The 25,641-nt window shown below is 45.5% G+C and overlaps 1 long non-coding RNA gene across 2 annotated transcripts; it reads right to left on the bottom strand.

Annotated features, from left to right (window-relative positions):
• Positions 1 to 17,614: 17,614 nt before the first annotated feature.
• LOC113265056 (uncharacterized) lies at positions 17,615 to 22,883 on the bottom strand. 2 transcript variants are annotated; one of them, XR_008961128.1, is made up of 3 exons: positions 21,800 to 22,883; positions 19,747 to 20,909; positions 17,615 to 18,853 (listed from the first exon to the last, which is right to left on the bottom strand). It is a non-coding gene; the product is annotated as an uncharacterized LOC113265056 (long non-coding RNA). The 2 variants fall into 2 exon arrangements; XR_003319909.4 differs by having other exon boundaries at positions 19,747 to 19,946; positions 21,800 to 22,880.
• Positions 22,884 to 25,641: the final 2,758 nt, after the last annotated feature.

Raw genomic sequence — 25,641 nt, forward strand, 5'->3', positions numbered from 1 at the left:
TCCGGCAGGTGCTCTGTGTTGAGGTCTCACAGTTCCAACTGCTGTGTGCCGGAGATGTCCCCGGCCCCAGGTTGGCAGCGGAGAGGGATTTGGAACCAGATTTCACTTAGTTACCGCTGTCCATTTGCGCACCAGCACTTTGTGTCCGGGAAGTCCTGATACAGAAAATAGCAAGGCCGTCCTTCCCTCCTGGTGCAGACAGTAAGTAATGGACCCTCCTGTCCCCAGATGGGAAACCCGGAGCTAAGGCGACACATCCAGCAGGAGCCAGAGGGGCCTCTGCTTCGTGGGTCGGCGGGGGGGGGGGGGGGGGGGGCGGGAAGCACCTGCTGGATTTCCGGTCCGCCCCTCACACTGCAGAGCAGCAGGTCACCAGCCTAAACCGCTTAATGCACATCACGCCCGGGTCTAAAATGGCGGAAGGCACTTAAATGGAACGTCCAAACTTTGTCCTCAGCCCCCAAACCACAGGTAAGGATTTAGGTCTGTGTAGTATTGATCCTGCCTCCCACCGGCACCAGGAAAAACGTCGTGAAGCCAGTCAACTTCCCAGTGACAAGGAAGTCATTCCCCTAATCCGCTCTCACTGGACAATCAGGTTGACAAAAACCATTAAGTTTTCTGAGATTAGAAATTCACTGTCAGAGGGAGTCATGTATAGAGTTTTCCACTCCATTACACCCAGGACAATAACCAGAGGCCAAGTGACAGGAAAAGGCTGGGGTCTGTCTTTTTAAAGTTTCCTGTGTCCTTGGGTGGAGGGAAATAAATTAACAAGTGCCTCCCTTTTGTAGGACATGGGATATATATTATCTCATTAATCAACGCAACAGCCTAGGAGGGGAGTTCTGCTGATTGCATTTGTCAGAAGAATAAGCTGGGGCTCAGCAGGTGTGGGTCACTAGCTAAGATCACCCAGCTAGTTAAAGTGACATGGGGCCGAGAATCAGAATCCTTGAGCCGGAGGGTTCCAGAGGCTCATAACCTACTTTCTTCTAAGCAGAACCACTCTTTAACCATCATGGCCTGGTTCCCTCTGAAAGGTGCCACAGTTCTGGGGGCACCTGAGTGGCTTAGTTGGTTAAGCGTCCGACTCTTGATTTCGCTCCGGTCATGATCTCAGGGTCATGGGATCGAGCCCCACGTTGGGCTCCATACTCAGCTCTGAGTCTGCTTCAGGATTCTCTCTCACCCTTCCCCTCTGCCCCTCCCCCCACTCACATGTGTTCTCTCTTTTTCTCTCTAAAATAAATACATAAAATTAAAAAAAAAAATAAATAAGTTGCTATGTTCTGCAGCCACTGGATGCGAGCTGGTGCCGTGGTGAGGACCACAGACTATGGCAGATTCGTGTCCACGTGTCCACTCTGCCTCTCACTGTGTGACCTGGGGAAGTTCCTTCACCTCTCTGTCTCCTTCTCCTCCATTCCTGAGATGATAACCTGATAACGCCTATCTCCTAAGAGCTCTGGGAACTAAGTAAGTTCACACATGGAAAGCATTTAGCACATTGCCTGAAACAGGCAGGTCCTGAAAGGAATCTGTGAGGAATCGGATGTGGCTGTTTCAGTCATGTTTTTCCTCTAAGTTTATAGAACCACATTACTGAAGGCTTGGGAAATAGAAAGAAGAAAAAAATCACCCATATTCATAACTACTACTATCATTATGGTATATTCCTTCCAGTATTTTTCCAATGCATTTATTTTTTTCTCCACAGACAGGAGTGTTTTTCTTTGCAGTGTCCTGTTCTTTTTCCGCTTAACGTTGTACTCAAATCATTTATTCCATTCACAGTCTTTATTTTGATAACTGTAAAATAGTCCATCATACGCATGTGCCACAATTTACTTCTTTGTTCCTCCTCTGGCTGACATTTAAGTTGTTTTCAACTTCCCACTATTATAAATAATGCTGGCATGAGCATTTCTGTACACATAGTGTTTGTACATACCTCCATCTGAACATTTGCCACACTGGACCACAATGCTCTATTTATATGGCTGGCTCCCTGAAGAAGGCTTGAAGCTTCTATCCTATTTTCCAGCTATAGCAGCTGTGGACCAAAAATAAAAAAATAAAAAAAGACTCGAAGTTTCTGGAAGGTAGGAGTAGGTTTCCTCTTCATTGTACCTCCAACATGTAGCTCTGACACTGAGTCTGTTGACTCAAAAACTTTTCCCCTGTTTTGAATTTTGGTTTTGGATATTTCTTTAGGCTACATTTCCAGAAAGGGAATTAGCTGGTTAAACTATATGTCCTTTGGGGGGAGGTGTAGGTAGAGAAAAGGTTCAATAATCGGAGTATCACCAAATTGCTTTCCAAAAAGGTTGTACTAATTCACCTTGCTACCAGTTGGCAACTTCCCGCTGTCCATCGACTTCATGTTTTTTTGTGAACAAATGAACGGGAAAAAACCTTCTAGAGACAAAAATAGCTGAAACATTGTCGAAGAAGAGAAGAACAAGGAGGAAAGATTTGCTTTATCTGATTTTTAACACATACAAAGCCACAGTAATTAAGTGTATGTGGTATTAGTACAAGGACAGACAAATAGACCAGTGAAGTAAGACCAAGAGCCCATAAACAGACCCGTATATACACATAAATATTTGCTCTATGACAAACGTATCCTCACACAACAGTGTGGAAAGTGTTCTTCACTAAATGGTGTTGGGAAAATTAATTATCGGTAAAATGGAATTAGATCCCTACCCCACACTCTGCACAAAAAGTCAATTCCAAGTAAACTAAAACCTAAATGTGAATAGTAAAATAATAAAACCTTGAAAAAATAAAGGACAATATCTTCATGATTTCCAGGTAAGGAAAGCTTCCTTTTTTTTTTTTTAAGATTTTATTTATTTATTTGACAGAGAGAGAGACACAGCCAGGGGGAGAGGGAACACAAGCAGGGGAGTGGGAGAGGAAGAAGCAGGCTCCCAGTGGAGGAGCCTGATGTGGGGCTCGATCCCAGAATGCCTCTCAGAATGCCGGGATCACGCCCTGAGCCGAAGGCAGACGCTTAACGGCTGAGCCACCCAGGCGCCCCTAAGGAAAGGTTTCTTAAACAACGTACAAAAATATTTGATAAGTTTGACTACATTGAAATGAAAACTTCTGTTCATGTAAAAACACAATCATAAGGTGAAAAGTCAAGCCCCAGAGTGAGAGAAGCTATTTGCAACACATATCAAGGACAGAAGAATTGTATCCAGAATGTGTAGAGAAAAGGACAGATAACCCAAAAGGGGCAAAAATTTGAACAGGTATTTCCTAGACCAGAAATCCAAATAGCCAATAAACACTCGAAAATACACTTAACATTAGTAATCAGGAAAATTCCAATTAAAACCACAATGGGATATCACTGCACAACAAACAGATGGGTTAAAATTTGAAATCCGATAAAACAAAGTGTTGGTAAAAATGTAGAACAATAAAAACTTTCTTCCACTGCTGATGGAAATGTAACACAAGCACCTTAGAGAACTGGCGTTGTCCAGGAAAGGTGTTACGGGGCCACACTCTATAACACAGTAATGCCACTCAAAAGCATGCATTCTAGATCATGCATCAACACAATTTTTCTGTAAAAGACCAACAAGTAAAACGTCTCTGCCACATCTATTCAACTCTACTAAGCATTGAAGCAGCCACATAGAGTACATAAAGAAATTGGCACGGCTGAGTGCCAATAAAACTTTATTTATGGACATGGAAATGAGAATTTCACATGATTTACATGTGTCATGAAATATTATTCTTCTTTGAATTTTTTTTCAACCGTTTAAAAATGTCAACGCATTCTCAGCTCACGGACCATACAAAAGCAGGTGGTGGGCCAAGTTTGGTTCGTGGGCTACAGTTTGCCAACTTCAGCTTTCCAGTGCTACTCAAGGGGCGGTCCAGAATCGGCAGCCTCATTAACACCTAAAAATTTGTTGGAAATGAAAATGCATGGGCACCACCCTAGACTTGCTGAATCCAAATCTTTAGGGATGAGGACCAGGAATCTGCATTTTAACAGGCTCATTTTCATGCAGGCTGAAGTTTTAGAATCACAGCTGCGGAGGCTCATATGTGCGTGTGCAAGGATTTACATACAAGGATGTTCAGAGCAGCATTATGTGTAATAACCTCAACCTGAAAAGAACCCAAATGTCCAGGAACTGTAAAATGTCCCAAAGCAGCAAAATAGGTAAGTGGAATAATATTCAGGAATGAACATGGACAAACTAGAGTCTTGTGCAAGATGAATAAACACTAAAATGATAACATGGAACTTGGAAAAACAAATCCAGAGACAAAAGAATATAGACTCTATGATTCTGTACAATAAAAAGTTCAAAAACAGGCAAACTAAGTTATACCGTTTGGGAGTGAATCCCTAAGTGACTGTACAGTCAAGTGAGGCGAGGAAGTTATTAAAGTCAGGATCATGATCTTTGAGGGGGGGAAAGAAGGCAGCGTGTTTAGGAACAGACACACGAGAGGCTTCTCCGGGGCTGGCAATGTCCTATTTCTTGACCTGGGTGATTGCTGTGAGTGTATTCACTTTATGATAATTTGTTAAAGTGTGCATTTATGTTTTGTGCACTTTTCTGTAGGTGCGATGGGTTTCATGATAAAAACGAAAATTAAAAAGAAAAATAAGTGTCAGGAATGGTGACTTTCTGAGCTAGCCCTGTGAGTGTGGAACCTGCCAGATCCACTTCACACCTTGACTTCCCGCTTGGCCGATTCCCTGTAGCCCACCCAACTGCAAGTTGCAAATTTATAGGCCAACTGAGCCCAGATGGTTTCCTGTGATAGCTGCTAGGGGCATAATAATGAATACACGTCTCCCCACACGTTCCTGAATGCGTTTTGGCAGGATTTTTACTGCAGGCAGTAAAACCTTGTTACAAAGTCCCTCACTGTCTCAGGGGCTTGGCCACATTGTGGTTGAGCCATACCGCCTCTTGTTACAGGCAGCCCATCATCGTTGTCCCACATAGCATCCTTGAGGGCTGGCTTTCTCTCTGTTGTCCTACGAGGCTGTTTGATTGATTGTTCCTAATAATCATTGCATTTCAGAAACCCGGATTCCTGTCCTCACAGCTGGAACTTCCTCTATGCACTAATTGGAAAAACATCCTCCGGGAAATGGGGCATCTTTATTGACTCAGTCTTTGGCGATGACTATGTCAACTGGCAAGATGAAGTTTATAGCAGGGAAGTGAAGGCTCTGAAACCCTCCAGTGCACTGAGGTCCCAGGCCTCAGTCCAAGAAGCCACACTGACTTGACCCAATCCCCATATGGAAAACACTAAGGGTCACATTAGGGAAGGGCTAGCTTGAGAGGCTGGGGTCAATCCATAAGTTCAAGAGCCAACTCAGCTAGAGGTCTCCCAATTTTCTTCCCTTTCTTCCTCATTAACGGTATCCCTGAATATTAGCTGCATAATAAAGACTACATTTCCCAGATTCCCTTGCAATTAGATAAAGTCACACGAGGAAATTATGACTAACTAGAAAGCAAGCAGAAGGGGTATATGGAATTTCCATGACGGGTCCTTAGAAAAGGGTATGCGTCCTTCTTTTCCCTTCCTTTCCTTGCTTTTGGCTGGAATGTGGCTGGAGATTTAGCAGCCATTTTGAACAATGAGGTGACTTTGGAAATGGGGTCCATGCCAATGGATAGAAAAGCACTGTACCTTCCTGGACTCTTGCAAAAGAGAAAATTTAAATCTTGGTTAAGCCATTGCTTTGGGAGATTTTCTGTCACTTGTAGTTGAAACTAATCTTAACTGATAATAACTGCATTTTTTATAATGGTAGAGAAGCAGAAGCAACCTCAGTGGCCCTTAAGAAGGGATTGGTTAAATTAGTTCACTCATTCGCTTACTCATTCATCACATTTTAAATGACTGCTTACCACATATCTGGCTCTGTTCTAAGCATTGGGGATATAGTGGTTAAAAAAAAAATTATTGTCTCTGCCCTCAAGAACTTTGTTAGAAGAGGAAGCAAGAGGCATAAATAAATGGACAACTAAAATATAGTTTAATTAGTGGAACCATAGAGGCTGAGAGTTTAAAAAAATATTTTAATGAGATAAAGAAAATGTTCATGGCCTCTTGCTAAAAGCAGTAGGTTATTCAAGATCATACATGGTAAATCTAATTTGTAAAACAGCATCTATATTTGCACCGAGAAAGAACAAAACTGATGTACAATTAGTCTGAACACCTTGAACCGCATTTAGCAAGCAAAAAAGAAAAAGTTAATGAATGTAAGATTTTATTTCAAGGTGGAGGGACTATTTTTTTCCTTTGTATTTTTATTTTTACATTTTTTAAAGATTTATTTATTTGAGAGAGAGAGCGTGAGTGGAGGGAGGGGCAGAGGGAAAGAGAGAGTCTCAAGCAGACTCCCTGCTGAGCACAGAGCCTGACTTGGGGCTCGATCCCACGACCCTGAGGTCATGCCCTGAGCCGAAATCCAGAGTGAGCCACTTAACCACCTGAGCCACCCAGGTGCTCCAGCCTCAGTATTTTTATATGCTTTCCAAATGTTACCCCCATAATATGTATTACTTTTGTACTAAGGAAAAAATATCAACGTGAGCAATGTGCATTAGGAAGTTTAGGATCAAGATGAAATGTGCACAGGGTCATGATTTCAGTAAGATTGCAAACTAAGTTGTGCTAACCAGTCTTAAAGAGAAACTCAAGTCTGAGGTCTGAGGTTGGCCTCTCCCTAGGGGGAGGACACTGGAAGGGTCTGGTTCTCTGCCCCATGCCCCGTCTGGAAGCATGCAGGGAAGTTTGCCCAGGGCTTTGTTCTACATTTTTAGTGGGGCAGGACCCACTGCAGCCAAGTTATTAAGCACTAGCCCTATCACTTCTCTTCCCATGGCTCCTCTCTGCTGGGCCTCTTGCCCAACCATTAAAGCAGCTGTTGTTGTTTTGTAGAGGCTAATTAACTCCACACTGCATGAAGCCAGACGCTAATTGGCCCACTCACTTAATCAACTTTAATGTCTCTCTTCTGGTGGACCCGGCTGCTGCTTTTTGTTCCCCCGATCACCCACAAATGCAGAGCCTGAGAAGTGGCATTAATGGCCTCCGGTGGGCAAAAGCAGCCTTAACCCTGTCCCCTCCCACAGGGCAGGGGCAGAGGATCATTGTGACTGTCAGGTCAGTGGACGTGCTCTTAAGTTCCTGATCCCTGGAGCGTCTTGGGACCTGAGCTTATTGTTTCTTTTCCAAACATTGCACGATGAGATGAGTCATCAGATGGTTGGTTCCTCAAGAGAATTGGCCTCATCTCTGTCTGTTGCTGACACATATTTAAGGCTCTAAAACCTAACTAACTTGCACAATTATTGCAACTACATTTTCCTGGTGTCTTTCGTGTCGCAGGTGCTGTGGCCAGTCCTTTCCAATGCAACATGAACAAACGTGGCTCAGGGTCAATAAGCGACATGTACTCTTAACCGAATGAAGAAGAAGCATCACTCATCCCCATTTGTCAGATGAAGAAACTGAGGCAATTATAATATTTACAAATGTGATTGCAGTGAACATGTATGGCATTCCAATCATAGCCCAGAAAGATGGAGACCAAGAATTATTATAATCCCCATTTTGGGGAGCACTAGAAACTTCCAGAAAGAAAAGTGACTTTCCTAAGGTCACAGAGTGTGGTTGACAGAATAATCCCCCTCCCACCTCCTAAGATAGGTATATCTTAATTCCCAGAACCTGTGAATATGTTCCCTTACAGGGCAAAATGACTTTGCTGATGGATTAAGTTAAGATAGAGAGACGAGGAAGTTATTCTAGATTATTTAGTTGGGCCTAGTATAATCACAGAGTTTCTTATAAGAGGGAGACAGGAGGCTAAGAATCAGAGAGAGAAGATGTGAGAATAGCAGAGGTCAGACAGGAGAGAAGATGCTACATTGCTGACTTCAAAGACAGAGGAAGGGGCCATAAGCCAAGGATTGCAAGCAGCACCCGGAAGCTGGAAAAGGGAAGGAAATGGATTCTGCCCTGAAGCCTCCAGAAAGCAACATGGCCTTGCCAGCACCTTGACCATAGACGTCTGACCTCTAGGACTGTCAGAGAACACATCCATGGTGTTTTAAGTCACTAAGTCTGTGGTAATTTGTTACAGCGGCCATAGGAAACAGATACGCACTCTTAGAAGCATTAAAGGGCTCGAATTTAGGCGTCATGACACGAAATCCCTTTCTGACTGAATTGACAAGATTTCCGCCCACCTGATCAATACGTGCTGATTTGGAATGCTAGCCTCCCTCAAGATGAGGACAAACTATGCATGTGGGTCTGTGGGCCTGGCCTCTCCTTCAGCCCAGCAGGGCCTCTGCCCCTTTCCCAGTCCATTCCACCCTCTTTTCCTTCCTCAAGGATCTGAAACCCTGCTGCACAATACACGTCATCTGGCAGAAGCCACGGCTCTGTCTCCAGCCACAGATCAGCGCCACCCAGGGCAGAATGCGTCACAGAGCTTGTGGGAGTTTGGCGGTCGGGACCCCTTGGAGCAGCATGGTTGGGCTCTGGTGTTTGAATTCTACCCACCCCCCTTACTTTCAGTGTGCCTCCGTGTCATCTGTCACTAAAAGGGGTGTTGTGAGGATGAAATGACACAATCCACCTGTCATGCTTCGTACAATATCCGGCAATGATAAATACTCAATGCAAACTGAGCTCCCGGCTGGCAGAACCCCGAGGCTCGCTCCTCGGGCAGCGGTTCTCAGACTGTGGCATGCATCAGATTCACCTGGAAGGGATGGGGCCCCACTTCCAGAGTTTCTGATTCAGTAGGTCTGGGGTGGGACCTGAGAATCTGCATGCTAACACACGTCCAGGCAGATGGGGATGTTGCTGTGCCAGGGAACATACTTTGAGAACCACCGATGTAAAACACAGAGGCAAAGGATATGCTTTCTACGCTGTTTCCCCCAGTGCCCAGCACAATGCCTGGCACAGAACAGACATGCAGCAAATATCTGTGGAATGAATACATTTCTTTTCCACTGTCTTCCTGAGGCTTTAAATGTCCAGGAGGCTGCCCTTCTCCATAAAAGAATTCCATTCTCTATCTTTTTTATCGCCATCATATTTACTACAACTTGGTGCTGACAATCTCCTCTTCATAGACTCCCTGTTTTCCCCTTGAATACCCTCCATTTCCCCAGCGAGCGTCTCTCCCCTGGATCTCAACCTTTTCCATTAACTCCATGCACTGCACAGCCTGTTCCAGGACATCAAACTTTAATTTAAACAGAAAATAATCAATAAGCTTAGCAAATTGCCCATGGCAACCTCTGCTGAGTGAATCAAAGGGTTTTATAGGTAATTTAAAGGGTGTCCTCACTCATCCCTCAAGGTAAAGCTGTGCACATTGACAAGAGCTCTTTTCCACTCTGGCCCAGGATGCTCTGGAAGAAAATGGAAGAGAAAAGACCGAGGGTTGGGGTTGGGAGTGGTTGGACCAGGAAGGAAAGGTCTGCCATTTAGGATTAAAAGCTTCTAAGAAAAAAAGTGCTGACATCTGATATTGAATTCGATGCGAGAAAGAGTTCTGGTTTTGTTTTTGTTTTTGTTTTGTTGTTGTTTTTGTGACAGGCGACAGAAACAGTCTCGGGATAACTTCAGGAGATAAAAGTGCTGTCAGGCTAGGAGGTGTAATCGACAAAAAAGGCTAAATTGCTGGGTCTCAGAAATATTCGAAACCGGAGTTTGCTCTCTTGAAGGTGTTGTTGGGGATGCGCCTGCATTTCCATCCAGGATTCGTATTCCGAGAGAGCATCTGAGCAGCCTGACTGGGTCACGTGACCCTCCACCCGTTGGACAGCTCCACTACGAAAGGAAGAGCTAAGTCTGCGAAGAAAAGCCGAGGTAGAGAAACTAAAGAAGGGAACGGGGAAAGCTGGGCAGGCAAAAACAGGTTTCCCCTAGAGAACTTTGTGTTTACTTATCTTTGTGGTTTTGACTTATCGTTTTCTCCAAACAAGAGTGGCCAGTCTAGCCATGTTGATGAGATTCTGGGGCCTGGGCAGGACTTTGAAGGGCCATCCAGTGCCTGGCCTGGTTATCTATACAAGCCAGAGAGCTGTCTATCCTTTTCTGAGAATCTCCCCAGACTCCTCTGAGAAGATTGTCCAACTCTTAAATCCTTACAAACAAGACAGTTCTCTCTTCCAGGGTGATATTGAATATTTGACAACCAGCACACCATGGGAACGGGCTAACCAAAACTGTCACAACAGGAAACAACCCATAAGACCAAACAGATCCCTGCCAACTGACCACCAGTCCAGCATCTCCTTAACCTAAGTGGGGCATTGAAAGCCTGTTCTGATCTCCACAAGGGATGCCCAGAACAGCTCCTCATTCCTTGGGAGAAGTACTGGGGTCTTCTTTCCTGAGTTTCCCAGACCTGTGGCTTTGGCAGGGACTCCAGGAGTTGATGTGGCTAACGTAGGATGGATGTTGCCTTCTTAGAGAGCTATACTTCAGTGCCATGCAGTCTGCTCCTTCCTCCTGTTTATTAAACTCTGAGGCCATTCTGCCTGAGTTCGAAACGCAGCTCTGCTACCTCCCAGCTCTGTGACCCCCAACAAGTGATTTACCGTCTCTGAGCCTACCTTTTCATTTGTAACAAGGAGATAATAATAGACCCCGCCTTATAAAGTTGTAAGAATTACACGAATTAAAGCTTTGAGGTGCTTAACATTGTACCTTGTTCATAGCTGACACCCAGCAAATGCTGGCTGTTGTTGTAACTACATTATTAACTTTCGTCTTCTGAAAACATCAAGGGCACAGTATCCTTGGAAACCATGTGTTCAATCCCTTCCTTGGACAGAAGGGACAGTGAGGCCCTGGAGGGTAGTCATTTGCACAAGGCCACACAGCCAGTTGGTAGAGCACTGTGACTGTGACCCAGCCTGTGGCAGTTGAATGGGTAACATCTGTGCATAGTGGTCTATGGACCCCGTAGACCAAGAAGATAGTGACTTCTAGGGGTGGCATTGAAGGTCTGGGAGATCTGAGCGTGGAACCTGCCTCGTCATTGGCTGTGAATTGCACCTAGCTGTCCCAGAACCTCCTTCCACCCCTGGTCAGGGCGGGGGGGTAGCAGGGAAGGCAAAATAGAGAGTGGAGGACTCCAGGGAAGCAAGTCAGAGAATCTGGCTTTTGTCTGTAACTTGGCTTTCTGCTAGCTCCATCCTGCTGGGAGTGGCTGGCATTTCCGCCTGCCTTTATTCATCTCAAAGTATTTTTACATATCCTATCATTTCATTTAATCTCCACTCCACCCTGTGAACTAATTATTATTAGTAGTCCATTTGAGAAATGAGACAGAGGTTAAATGACTTGTACTTCATCCTTTTTTTAAAAAAAATTATTATGGAAAGTTTCAAACATGTATAAAAGAAAACGAAAATAGGATCACAAACCTCCATTTTCTATTCACAGCTTCAACAGTTATCCGCACAAGGCCATTCTTGTTTTATCTAGGTACCCCCACCCCAACATTGTTCCCCCTCCACTGTAAAGCAAATTCCAGACATCGTAACATCTCATCCATAAATATACCACCAAATGATAAGGACTCTTTTAAAAAGATAAACAGAGTACAGTAATTCTTTTATAATATCAAGTAGCTGTTCCTCTTTTATGGTTTGTTTTTTTTTTTTTTTTTAGAAAGAGAGGGCATGGAAGGGGGTGGGGAGAGGGAGAAGGGAGAGAGGGAGAGAGAATCTTAAGCAGGCTCCACACCTAATGCAGAGCCCAACTCAGGGCTCGATCTGACGACTATGAAATCATGACCCGAACCAAAATCAAGAGTTGGACACTTAACTGACTGAGCCACCCAGGAGCCCCTTCTTTTATGGTTTTTATAAAATACCTTAATTCTTTTCTTAGAAAAGCAGTCATTTCTTTTTTACTCAACTTAGTACCATAAACATTTTACCATGTTGTTAAATATTCTTCTAAAATGTAATATTTAAGCATGCATGATATAATGAATCAGTTAATTTATTGAGTCAATCATGTTTTCAGGTTTAGATTATTTCCAAATTTTTACTATTTAAAAGTACTTCCAATGAACATCTGTGGTAGACTCTAGGTGTCTCCAAATATCCGTATTCCCTCATTCTTTAGACTAGAACCCCAATTTTATTTGGGGTGACAAAAGATAAGCTAAAAAATTTCATTTCCTAGCCTCTCTTGCAATTAACCGAGGCCAAGTGAGATCTAAGTAGGCATTTCGTGGGGTTTCTGGGAAGGCTGCTGGGAGGAAACTGACCTGGCTGGAAAGAGCTCCATTTTTGCTCTCCTCCCCTTCCTCCTTCCTACTGCCTGGAACACAGGTAGAGCTGCTGGTGGTCCAACGCCATCTTGAACCATTCAAGTGGAAGATACACTCTAAGGTGATAGAGCAGAAGAAAAGCAAGCTGGGTCTCTGATGACCCCCAAGTCAGAGGTCTGTTTACTTCCAGACCTCCCATGGGCGACAAAGTAATAACTCTTTTATTTGAGCAGCTGTAAGAGTTTATCATTTAATGGGACAGGGGAGCAGAGTGATGAGAAGCCTTGAGGCTGGCACGTGGTGGTCCTGACACAGAACGGCAAGAACATGCTGTGGCTGGAGCAGAGTTCTAGAGTGGAACAGGGGCAGGTATGAGGTTGGAGAGGCCATGGTGAAGACACCCATTCTAAGTGTCCTATGTGCCTCATGATGGCATGAACCTTCTCAAGTTACTCTGAGAGGGTTCCGTGACAGTGTCACCACAGTGCCCGCCACATGGTAAGCATTTACTATGTGGTAGTTACGTGTTATTAATGACAGGGCGAGAGTGTTGAAAGAGAATGGGACAAGGAGTCAGAAAAGTAGGGCTCCATTACCGGTTTGGGAAGTTACCAATCTCAAGACACCAGCCAAGTATCCTTGCTTCTCGTGATGTCAGTTGCGTCATAGGTAAAATGGGGTTGCGGAAATGTAAGACCAGGTAAATAGCTGCTGAATTTATGGGAGCCTCAAGGCCCCTGCTCAGGCGGAATATTGAATACGTCAAACATGCCCAGGAGACGTGAGTGGAGTGACTGTGGTGGAAGAGGACGTGGGGGCCCTGAATACTATTGCTACTGGTTGGGTCTTCTCCTCTTCCTTACCATGGTGATTCCTCAGGGGGCTTCTCCAGGCGCTGCAGAAAACCACTAGACTGAAGCTGAACGTCACGAGTCACCAGGGAAACACAAATCAAAACCACAATGAGACCGAGCGTGGAGGATTTTGAGGGCAGTGAAACTACTCTGCACGATACTACACGTGTCATTGTACATTCGTCAAAACCCAGAAGACATACAACACGAAGAGTGAGCGCTCATGGAAACCATGGACTGTGAGTGATAACGGTGCGTCTGTGTACGGTCGTCAATCGCGAGAACGTACCAGCGTGGCGGGGGACGTCGTGGTGGGGAAGGTTGTGCACGTGTGGGGACAGGAGGTCGACGGCAACACTCTGGACCTTCCGCTCGATTTTGCTGTGAACCTGAAACGGCTTTAAAAAATTAAAAATTAAATGAAAGCATTTAAGTGTATAATTCAAAAAACTTTTTTAAGAAGCAAAATGAGCTACCACTTCATACCTACTGGGTGGCTATCATTTTTCTTTTTTTAAACAAGACAGAACAAATGGTGGAAAATAACAAGGGTTAGCAAGGATGTACTAAGGGTAGTAGATACATGCAATGCAATATTATCCATCAATAAAATGAAATGAAGTCGTGACCCATGCAACAGCATGGACAAACCTCAAAAGCATGAGGCTAAGTGAGAGGAGCCTGGTGCCAAAGGTTCCATCTTCCATTTCCATGGACGCTCCTGAGCAGGCAGATCCATGGAACAGAAAGCAGAGAACAGTGGTTGCCAGGAGCTGGAGGGAGGGGAAGACTGAGGAGTGACTGCTTAATGGGGCTAGGGCTTCCGCTGGAGTGATGAAAACGTCTTAGTACTAGATGGAGGTGATGGTTACATAACATGGCAAATGTACTAAATGTCTCTGAATTGTACACTGAAAATGGTTAATTTTATGTTATGCAAATTGTACCTCAGTTTTAAAACACCAGACTAAGAGCTCTCTAAATTCTTTCCAGTTCCAATGCTCTTGCTGTCCTGCCCCGTGGCTACGTGTTATCTGTAATTTTGAAGCAGGTTGGTGCATGCTAGGACCCAAGAAGGGTACCAATAGCCCTTATCATCATTATCCCCTGAGCCCTGAGGAGGGCTCTGAGGGGGAAAAAGCACCCAGGAAAGGTAAGTTTCAGAAGGATCAGTACAGAAAACGTCAGAGCATGAAACACAAACAAAATATGAATATAACATAAACAGGGGTGGAGGGTGATAGGTACCCTGATGGAAGATTCCTGAATTTGCCAGATTATCTCTGGGAGTAATGGAGATAATTATGCAGTTGGAGGGTTAAGTAGGGAGCTATTCTTATTCAAAGCCAAAGGGTTGGGCTCTTCATTGCTTATAAAGGTTGAAAGAAAAGACCCTCCAGGGCTTCAAGGGTCTGCAGAAGGATCGGAAGAGAATTCTAGACCTGTGCTGTCCAGTAGGGTTGTCACTAGCCACACGTAGCTATTGAGGACTTGAAATGTGGGTACTCCGAATTGAGATGTGCTGTAGTATAAAATACATACCAGACTTGGAAGACTTCATTAAAAAAAAAAAAAGAATGTAAATATCTGATTAGTCATTTTCATATTGTCTATGGCAAAATGATCATGTTTTAGATATATTGGATAAAATAAATACTCTATTAAAATTAATCTCACCTGCTTTTTTTTTTTTACTTTTTAAATGTGGCTACTAGAAATTTTTAAATTATGTATATGGCATTATACTTTGCTTGGACAGCACTGCTCAGTGGACCATTGTATTACTCCTCCAGGGCAGAAGCGGCGCTGTCCAGGGTCTCTTGGCAGAGACCGCCCAGCCTAAAGCGCCATCTGGGCATTCAAGCTCCCCAAATAACTGCTGGGGAAATGTGGGCACGTCTTATCCCAACATGGCACAACAAACAGAACCCATTAAGCAAAGCAAATTTTGCTTGTGGCCTGGATACAAACACAGGTGCAGCGAAAGCTTCAAGTCTTTTTAAGCAATTCCATTTTCTCAAAAGGATGGTATGGCCATAGGCATAGTGTCAGGGCAGGAGGGAGGTCCTGGCATGCCCTTCCCCAGCATCTCAATATGTCTCTCAGAGTTCCAGAGGGTTGATGGAATAGCATTTTTGAAATCGGCCAGGAAAATTGTGAAATGCTTATTTGATGGCAGGGTAAAAATAGTACATTTTTCTATCAAGACAGAAAATAAGAACAAAGATCCATCTAGCCAGTCCCTTACACCGCCATTTTAGTCACAGTCGGCCTGTGCTTTTGGCTGTGTTACAAAATGAAATAAATCCCTTCATAATCCCTCACACTGGTTCCAAAAAAAAGTATTTTCACAAGCACCAGAGCAGACCCTTTGGGCATTTCTTCCCACAAATGCTCATCTCTGCTCAAACCTCTTCCCCACCCCACCCCCCACCCCCATCACATCCTTTTCCAATATGGTGAACTGAAATGATTCTAGCTCTGGTTCTGTCAAATGGGGACAGGAAGTGGGGGAATATAGGGAGTGGTCCAAAAAGGAATCCCTCTCGCAAGCTCAATACCCTCCCCAAACTCTCCATGATCCTTCCCAGGTCACTCACCTTTGTTGGTTTTTTCTTCCAACCAACACATCGAATTTCCCTTTTTCTGCCTGGCAACATCGTCCCGCATTGAGGTTATCTAACACTTCACGCAGTTCTTAGGGTCTTCGAGCAGCATGACCCTCCCCCTTTGCCCTCACCCCCATACCTAGCTCAGTACAACTTCATGTAACACTCAATAAATATTTGTTGAATGACTGAATGAAGTTGAATCTGGTATTTGCCAACTCCGATAAAATAGAGGAAATCGATGTCAGCTTTTCTAGCTAGCTAGAGAAACAGAACAGCTATATAAAATGATCTGAAGGAGGCTGTTGTAACAATGGACTGTAAATACGGGGTGAATGCTGCATCTATAAAGACCAAATTCTAACAGTGGTCTGGAAGAGCCAAGAAAATCCAGCTTCTTCTTCCCGAGTATATACACAGGTGCGCGGTGTGGAATGAAATCCACTTAACTTGATTTTATGGACAGTGATTCATGCAAACTCAGTTCCAAACTGCTCAGCACGGCTCAGTTAAATAAATTACAGCAGGAGTAAGCCAGCCAGCAGTAAAGGCAAAAGACAGAAAATAAACTTGAGGTTGAGGACTGAAATTTTAGGAGTGCCTGCTGTGCCAGCATCATCTTTCTTCTGGGGGTTCTGAAGGGACCTCAGTGGTCTTCAAGGTCAAGGCCCTGATTTGACTGATAGGGAAACGGAGGCCCACGGAAGACGGAGTACACGTCCAAAGTTACTTAAAGAGTGACTGGCAGAATCAGGGCTCCTGGGTCCCAGGTCAGAGCATTTCTTCATTTCATCAGGCTCCTGAATGTCTTGTTCACTGTCCTAGTGCCAGCCACATCGAAGAGACTCGATAAACATTTGTTGAATTAATGAATGACTGAATCTGCTAGGCTGGGGATAATGAGTCAGCCTAAGGGTTAGAGATGGGGAGAAGGATCGAAGATGACCTTCTAGAATAAATACCGTGTGTTTAGGGATGGAAGGGGTCCTCCCTAGAGGCTGTGTTCCAACTCCCACCTCGGGAGACACAACCAGCCCCCTACTTTGGCCTTCTTTCTGTCGTGGTGACAGACCTGCCACAGTGCTCCATCCCTCCCATTAGTGACACTCCCTGAGGATTCCAGTTCCTTCCTTCAGGACTGGGGCCTCACTGACCAGGAATGGAGATACATCAACGAGGATGAATCGACCTCATTAACGCCTTAGCACCTACTGGCCCTGAGCACACAATAGTACTATAGTGACATCCTTGTGGTGTTCTGTGAGATACCATCAGATCCTTATAATAAATTCCCATTTCTTTTTTTCTCTAAGCTAGCTTTAATTATTTTTCTACCTTGTAACCAGGAGATCCTTACACAAAATAAAGGCTCCTAGTAACTGACATAGTGAATAGATCAATTTAAGGTATGGCAGTTTTCCAACATGGCTGCAAATTCTTTGACAATTGTCTCATCAAGAAGTGAAATCTACCTACCCTCCCCTTAAATCTGAGCAGACTTGAGACTGTCTCAACCAATAAAGTATGAGAGATACGAAGGGTATAGATGAGTCCTGAGGATAAGCCATAAAAGGCCATGCAGCTCTCACCCCATTCTTGGAGCACTGAGCTACCCCATACTGTACTGTGGACAGGCTGCATGTTGGTGTCAACAGTCCCCAGCCTGGGGAACTAGGCATATGTGAAGGAAGAAGCTTCCAGATGGCTCCAGCCCTTGCCATTCAAGTCTTCCCAATCGAAGACCCAGATATCCAGGTGCCATCCCACCATGCCCTCCCTAAACTCTTGACCTGTGGAACATACGCACAGAAGAAAAAAATCGTAATTGTTTTATGTCATTAAGTTTGGGATAGTTTGGTACACAACAATGTATAACTGGAACAGAAGTGTATAAAGGAATAAGGAAAAGGCCAAGAGTGTGGAATGTTCAGCTGGTGAGTACAGAGGGGGCACCATGGAATTCCAGTTATCAGTCGGAAGACACAGGAGGCTGGTAGCCTTGGCGCAGGGACGGGGCTTGGCAAAGGTGGTTTGTTACAGAGAAACATTGTCTTCTTTGGTCTACACCTGGGCCAGCTCCGGGAGGAGGCCCTCTCGGTAAGCTGAGGAAGCTGACACAGAGAACAACCAGCCTGTTCTTTGAATGTGCTTTAGAGGTTCCAGCCACACTTTCTCAGCCACACTCCTCAGAACCATGAGCATCAGATGGGAGGGGAGGCGTTGTCGTTCTTCAAATGCTCCCATCCCTGGAACCTGAACTCTTTTGGTTGCAAGGGACAGAAATTCAACTCAACTAGCTCAACCAATATATGAACAATATATTGCAGCTTGTGATCAAAATGCAACTTTAAATTGTACTCAGAAGAGGGCGATGGCATCGCACTATCCCTGCGTGGTCCAGCAGCGCAAGGCTGCTGTTGGAATGAGGTGGGTACTGTCTTGACCATCTTCTTGTATATACTCCCGGAGCATAGTTCTCACATGCTTCAGTAAATGGGCACCTTTCTTAGGTGGCAGCTTGACATTTTGCTGTGCTGAGACCAAGTTATACCGGCGTCTCTCCACCATCATGACCTACTAGCTAATATTCTGTCCATTAGATACAGACACCATAGTATGTATTATCTATTATCACAATCATGCTATACAACAAATAACCACAACACTTCGGTGACGTATAGCAATCCACATTCTGCTCACGAGTCTCTGGGTCAGCTGAGTGGTTTCACCGGGCTTAGCAGGATCATTCACACATCTACGCTCAACAGTAGGTTGGCTTAGGAGGCTTGGCTGATCTTGGCTGGGTGGCTCACGGATCTGGAGCTTTGGCCTGGCTTTGCTTCCCATGTCTCGTTTCCCATCAAGCTAGCGCAGGCTTGTTCCCATGGTGACAGAGGAGCAAGAGGTAGAGCAAAAGGAAGCAATGTCTCTTGAGGCCTAAGCATGAGACAAGCACACCATCACTTCTACCACATTCTATGGGCCAAGGCCTATCACAAGATCAGCTCACGCCCAAGGGGTGGAGAAATAGCTTCACTTTTCCGTAGGGGGAGCTGCAAAGGCAAATTGCAAAAGGCGTGTGTCAGGAAGAATTAGAGCCATCTCTGAAATCAATTTACAGTATGACATAATTTTATATGTAAAATTTAGCAACATGCCTAGGACAGGTTTGCAGTACACGGGGATGCCAAAGTACGCAGTTGAGGATTATTAGTACGATGGTTGAGACCTGGGAATATGGAGTCAGACGGCTGGATTCCTATTCCTACTCTACCACTTACTAACTGAGCTTGGGCAATATTTTTAGCCTTTCTAATCCTCAGTATCTCCGCCTAAAAAATGGGCCCAATCATAGCCATCCAGATCATTACGTTACAAAAATTAAGTGGGAACATCTACTATGAAATGCTAAACACAGTGTTTGCCATAAAATACATGTTTGGTAAATAATAAATAATAATCACTAATTTCATCATCAGGAGCCAAAGCAGGAGGTAGACTGTCTAGATCTACCCTGACACCATTGCCACTATCACTCCATTCAGCTCACCCTCAGCAAAGCCACTGAGTCCTGTTCAAGGTTGTGGGCAGATTCATGGAAGGGAAAAAAAGTATGAAGGATCAGTGCTCATACTCATTCATTCATTCATTCATTCATTATATGTCCCTGTATGTGCTCTCCAATTTGCCTTTAAAATGCTGTAGTTTTCAAGTGTGCTGGTGTTAGCAAATAATTCAAGATGTGCCCAGAGATTCAGTCCCAAGGATTTTTAGTGCATTATTGCTGATAATAGTGAAAACCAGAAATCACAGGAGACTGACCAAATGAATTATACCTTCATATAGAGAAATACAACGTAGCCATTAAGAAGTCCCGTGTAGGATCTCTAATGACATAGGCAGATGGGGAGGAAGTATTGCTTAGAGAAAAAAGCAAGGCACTCACTGTGTGTGTAGGGTGATCGGCTGTTTCCGGTTCCCCCACATCACCTAGTGCAATTGTAGGTCCACTGTGGGGATTCGATCATTCCTTTTTGATCCTTGCTGATTCAGGAGATGGAAATTTGGGCAACCTCTTCTCCAGTGAAAATACCGTTTTCCAGATTCTGATCATTTAAATGTTTCAGTCTCTATCTTATTCGAAATCTAATCGCGAATAAACATAGGAAAAAGTGCTCAACTTCATCGATGGTCAAGAACAAGCAAATCAAAGGTATCCTGAGATACCACCGCACATTTAGCCATGGCTAAAATAAAAATACCGACACTTCCAAGTGGTGCTGAGGAAGAGGTGCGGTGGCAGCTTATGTGCACCGCTTGGAAATCGGTTTGGCTGGGGCTGTAAAAATCAAATATGCACACCAGCTGTGTGCATGACCCAGCAGTTCGTTCCCAGCTGACACTCAACAGAAATGCGTGCACATATACACTGAAAGACACACACACGGGAATGTGCACGGCAGCATTTCTCATCAGAGCCCGACTGGAAACAACGCAAATGTCTGTTTATGGTAAAACTGACCACTTGTGATATAGTCATTGCTATAGACTAATGACTCAGCACGAAAATGAATAAGGTACAAGCAACAAAGGGAAGTAGAACAAAAGAAGCCAGGTGTAAAAATATATCCCCAGGGCCCTGCTCATGTACGCACGTATACGTAGTTCCATTTACGTGAAGTTTCAACACCTAAGACTGTAGTCCTCGAGGTCAGGGTAGTGGCCAACTTTGGGAAGGATGGCGGGAGTGGTGGTTGGGGAAGAGCATGAGTGGGGCGTCTGCGGTGCTGGTAATGATCTATTCTTGATCGGGATGCTAGTCACATGCTGTGTACTTGACGAGAACTCGTTGAGCAGTATACTAATAAGTTGTGGACTTTCTATGCATGGGATACGCTTTTGCAATGGACATTTTTAGATAAAATAAATTTAGGGGCACCTGGGTGGCTCAGTCAGTTGAGTGGCCAACTCTTGGTTTCAGCCCTGGTCATGATCTCAGGGTCCTGGGATCAAGCCCCACATCGGGCTCCATGCTCAGTGGGGAGTCTGCTTGTGGATTCTTTCTCTTCCTCTGCCCCTCCACTCAGCTCACACACACTCTCTCTCTTTCTAAAATAAATAAAGAAATAAATCTTAAAGAAATAAATCTTAAAAAAAAATCAATTTAACATGGCTCATACAATAAGACGTGGCTTTAGAGGACTTTCTAGGAGTTGCTGTCTAACGAACTGAGATTGGCTGTGTTTGGGATTCTCTAGGGGACAAGAGACTGTCCCTCTGGGAGTGGCCTGAATCCCTGGGAGACTTGGAGTGTTGCATAAACAGCAGGAACAGTCCGGCTCCTGATGAGAGAGCCCAATCTGGCAGCAAACGCAGCCCAACGGAAACCGCAGTCACGTAATTTCTTGGAGGAGCCCGAACAAGGTGGGAGACCCACCCCGGGCGCAGGGGACGGGAGCAGGGTGGCTCATGGGGGCCCCTCCCTCTGCCTGCGTTGGAGAGAGGCAAGCATTTAGCCTGAACAAAGCCCTTCCCAGCCCCACTGAAGGAGCTGTTTGTTTCCAAAGGCCCCGTGGAACAGCTAACTGTAAGCTAGGGAGAGGAAGTTACACAATGGATGTTGAAATGTAGGCTTGTTGAAAAGTTGTCACTCGAGTAATGAATGCCCTATTTCCTGTTTTTTTGCCGAAAGTTAAACGCTGGGCATAATTAGCTAGTAAAAAAGCAAGCTTGGCAGAAGAACAAAAATAGCACATTTTGGGAGCCCAGGCCAATTAAAATTGTTTATGCAGCCATTTAGCAATATTTTTCTCCAAACTATTATGACCGGGAAATATGCAGCATGAGACTCTAAGGCAAGCTCCTCAAAAGAAAAATGGCCCACACACTGATCCTTTCAACGGCCGGCTGTTCTCAGGGGATTTTAGAGTAAGAATGAACACGTCCATCCTCCTGAACTCCCCGGGCCTCCTCAGGATCCTGAGAACAGCATCACTCACCCTCTGTAGCAAACAGCCGTCCAAGACGTTCTGCGACCTGCTAATGTTAGGATCAGCCGGGCTCCCCTGCGTGTTAGAGAGGCCAGCAATGCACCCGTAGCTGCCGGATGCGGTCATTGGAATCATCTGGCTGACGCCGCCAGCAGAATGAGCGTCCAAGACATTCTTTGTTAATAACTGGACAGTCCGCTGTCAGGATGAGTTGCTAGAACTCGGCGAAATTGCCCTTGGCAAAGTTTGTCACAAGGCCAGCTTCTCCTTTCGGCGTTCCCTCTCCCGCACTTTCTGTCTGTGTCTCTGATGATCTCCCACCTCCGGGACTCAGGTTACCTCTTCCTTTCCCTCTCCGGCCTCCGTGTCAAAACCTGCTTCTAGATTCTTCACTTACACTAAGGTGTAACGGACTGATAACGGCTTTAGAAGCCATCACAGCTTCTTCTCGCTGAGAGATGACACTCCGATTATGGAGTTTCGGGCCTCAAGGGAAGGGATGGGGTGAGCACTTGGGAGGCAGAGAGCCTTCTCAACGTCCCCAAAGTTTCGCCCAAGGGAAATAGGCTATTTTCCTCAACTTACCAGGTTAACCGCTTGGCTGAATGCCTCCATTGGCTGACAGGAAAGAGATCTTGGGAGACCTTCACTTGGCTGTAGACATTGTCCCAGACGCCGCAGGACAGTTACTGTCTTAGTCCGGCCACCTCCCCTGCCAGAGTTCTCAATTTCCCCAGCCCTGGGGCACCTCGAGGGGAGCGCCACCCACCCGGGAGGCTCACTGTGCCAAGCCTTTGGCCACCGCTGGATTGGACAGGAGTACTCGAACGGCAGAAGGGCCATCTCTTGTCTTCCTGCTCACGTTCCGTTCATTTCACATTCATTCTTTCGTAGATAGTATTTATAAAATATGTATATACAAATATATAAGATAGGGGCGCCTGGGTGGCTCAGTCGTTAAGCGTCTGCCTTCGGCTCAGGGCGTGATCACGGCATTGCGGGATCGAGCCCCACATCAGGCCTCTCCACTGGGAGCCTGCTTCTTCCTCTCCCACTCCCCCTGCTTGTGTTCCCTCTCTCGCTGGTTGTCTCTCTTTCTGTTAAATAAATAAATAAAATCTTTTAAAAATATATATATATAAAATAAAATATATAAAAAAGTGTATGTGTGTGTGTGCACCCAAAATTATAATTTAGCTTCATACTAAGAGCTCTCCGTGGCTTGATCCCAGCTTCCCTGTCTCACCCTTCCTGACTAGTCATTTTCCTGAGTTTGCCAGGACCATCTTTTCTCCGAAGCCCACACTGTACTTTTCTACTTCTTTGCTTTGTTCAGACTCTGTTCCCTGCCTGAGCTCCTTTTCTTCCATGTATCCGAATCTCTCCCAGGATGGGAGGCTAACTTGAACCCCCCTTCTTGCCCATAAAGCCATCTCTGACCACTTCTGGCCACAACGATCTACTACACGCCTGAACTCCCACGGCATTTACTCCCTCATCCCGCACAGGCCTTTAGTCAAAAATTGCCTTTGACATGCCCTGTATTCTCTTGAACATTTTCTCTTTGGGTAGAAGGTAAAGCCTAGAGTTGGCCTCCCTCCCTGCAGCTTATAGGTATTGGAGTCAGGAGGGGACCTCTGGTCAGCAGTTTCCGGGTCAGAACTAAATGCAGTTCCTTGCAATGGAGCTGCCCCTGGGTCCCCACAGGAATTTCCTGTCAACACCACCGCCCTCTGCCTTCCCTTTCCTCTCCTCCAGGCCTCACCTCTGAACCATGACTCCCTGCTAGTCCTTCCATTCTCTCTCTCCCCTCCATCCAATAAGCATTACAAGGCTTCAGATAAGAACACCTGATGAGATCAGCTCCTGGAGACCGTATTCTGCGTCTATAAGGACATGTGGTACAGTGGCTGTAACTCTTTGCAGTTAGCCAACCAGTGACCTTGAAAGGTCATCAGCCCCTTGTCCGTCCATCCGTCCGTCCATCCATCCATCCATCCATTCATTCATTTGTTCAATATGTTCTCAGTGCATACTGTGTGCCATGCCCTGTGCTGGGCACCAAGGACATAGCAATGACCACATCCCAGCCCCTGCTCTCCTTCTTCAAGGAGCTGGCCATCTAGAGGCCTATCCAGGCAAGTTAACAAGCCATGATGGTACACAGTCTGTATGATGGGAGAGGTTTAAGGTAGCCCATATCGAGGTAATTTTGTTCTGTTGAACAATATTTGGTGAGAAGCAGGATCCACAAAACTGTTCCGTAGACCTTTCCAGAGACCGTGGTTCCTTTCCAGTGCACCCGAGTCTTCAAAAATCTCCGGTTTTTCCCATTGCCTGTTAAACTTTGCCACAATCCTTTAAAAAGAGCTGGTCACATCACTTAGCAGGATTCTTCATGTATTGCAAGATAATAATTAGGTCATGCTTCTAGCATTCTACCAGGTGCTTTAACTTTGCCTAGTGTTTAAAATGATGCTAGAAAGTAATAATTCAGGCACTGCTGGTCCTAGCTATCACTGACTGAACGTGTGTCCAGTGCCAGGCACTGTTCACAGACCTCGTGGAGAGATCTGAAGGTGAAGGGGGGGCTTTCTACCATACCCCAAGCCATTAGCACGTCCTTTGGGCCTACGGCTCCCAGATGTCTGTTCACCTGGTGAACTTCCCTTATCCACTTCTGGTGTAATCCCTCTCTGTTGGGAGGGACTGACCGGCCAGTTGCCCCACCCTCCTCTGGCCAAAACCTTGTGCCTCAACCTCGGCTCCACTGACATTCTCTCCCTTAAACTTGAATCTTCACAAGCGTCCCTGGTGCTCATGTCGCCTCACTGCTGAGTTCTGAAGTAACTTCCCACTAGGCCCTACTCTGCTTACATTCGCACGGTTGATTACTGTGGCTTGCAACCAAAGAACCATAACCCAAAATGTAGTTCATTGCAACCTGGTACAATCTTCCCCTTCCTTTGTTCCGAAGCCATCAAGCTGATGCTGTCTGGAATTTGCAAATTCTGCTCAGCACTCTGTGGAAGGAGAGGCTCAGACGCCAGGGCCATGGACCGTGGGACGTTAGAGAGAGGAACTGTCTGACAAACAGCAAACGTGCCAAATGAATGCTTTCAGAGACACGAGGGTTGCCTGAACACTATTGATTGTAGGCCCACTAATGGTTCAGGCTGTGGGGCTGGGTATGACAGCTCAGCCTCCCTCAGTGCCGTAATACACCGCCAAGGCAGGCCTATTTTCCGGTGTCAGCAGGGAAACGGGAGACTATTAAGGACGCACCTTATCAGGAACTGAGCTCAGTGTCGCTGGGGAGATGGAGGCAATTAGCATGATGGAAGCCATGAAGCAGCCCCAGCTCCAGGCCAGGTGCAGAAGAAATTAGTAGGAAGCCTCTTAACGGACAGGTCAGCTTGGGCTCCAACAGGAAGAGGGCCCCAAGCAAATGCTGATGCTCCCTCTTCTCTGGCTGGAAAGATCTCCACCCCTTCTAGTTATCTTTGGATCTGCCCTCTGCACACACATTTGCGGGGGGGGGGGGCATCTATCTAGTCTCCCTGCCCCAATTACAAAAGCAGTAAGGACCCCTCTCATTTGAATGGTGCTCTCACATTTAGTGTGTCAGGCAGGCAGTAGGGTCAAGGGCCCAAGCTTTGGAGACTGGAGTGTCTGGGGCAAATGGATGAATAAGTCAGCCACTATCTTTCCATCTGGGGCTCTCAAGCTGGAGAGAGAAAAGAGTGAGCATGTGAGGGGCCTTCTTTTGAAGAAATTACCACATGAGTGTCATCGCTTCTCTGCCCTCCCATTCCAAATGCACACAAGGCCAAGGAAACGATTATGGCCTA

This window comes from Ursus arctos, unplaced genomic scaffold (assembly GCF_023065955.2).
Source record: "Ursus arctos isolate Adak ecotype North America unplaced genomic scaffold, UrsArc2.0 scaffold_23, whole genome shotgun sequence".
Taxonomy (NCBI): domain Eukaryota; kingdom Metazoa; phylum Chordata; class Mammalia; order Carnivora; family Ursidae; genus Ursus; species Ursus arctos.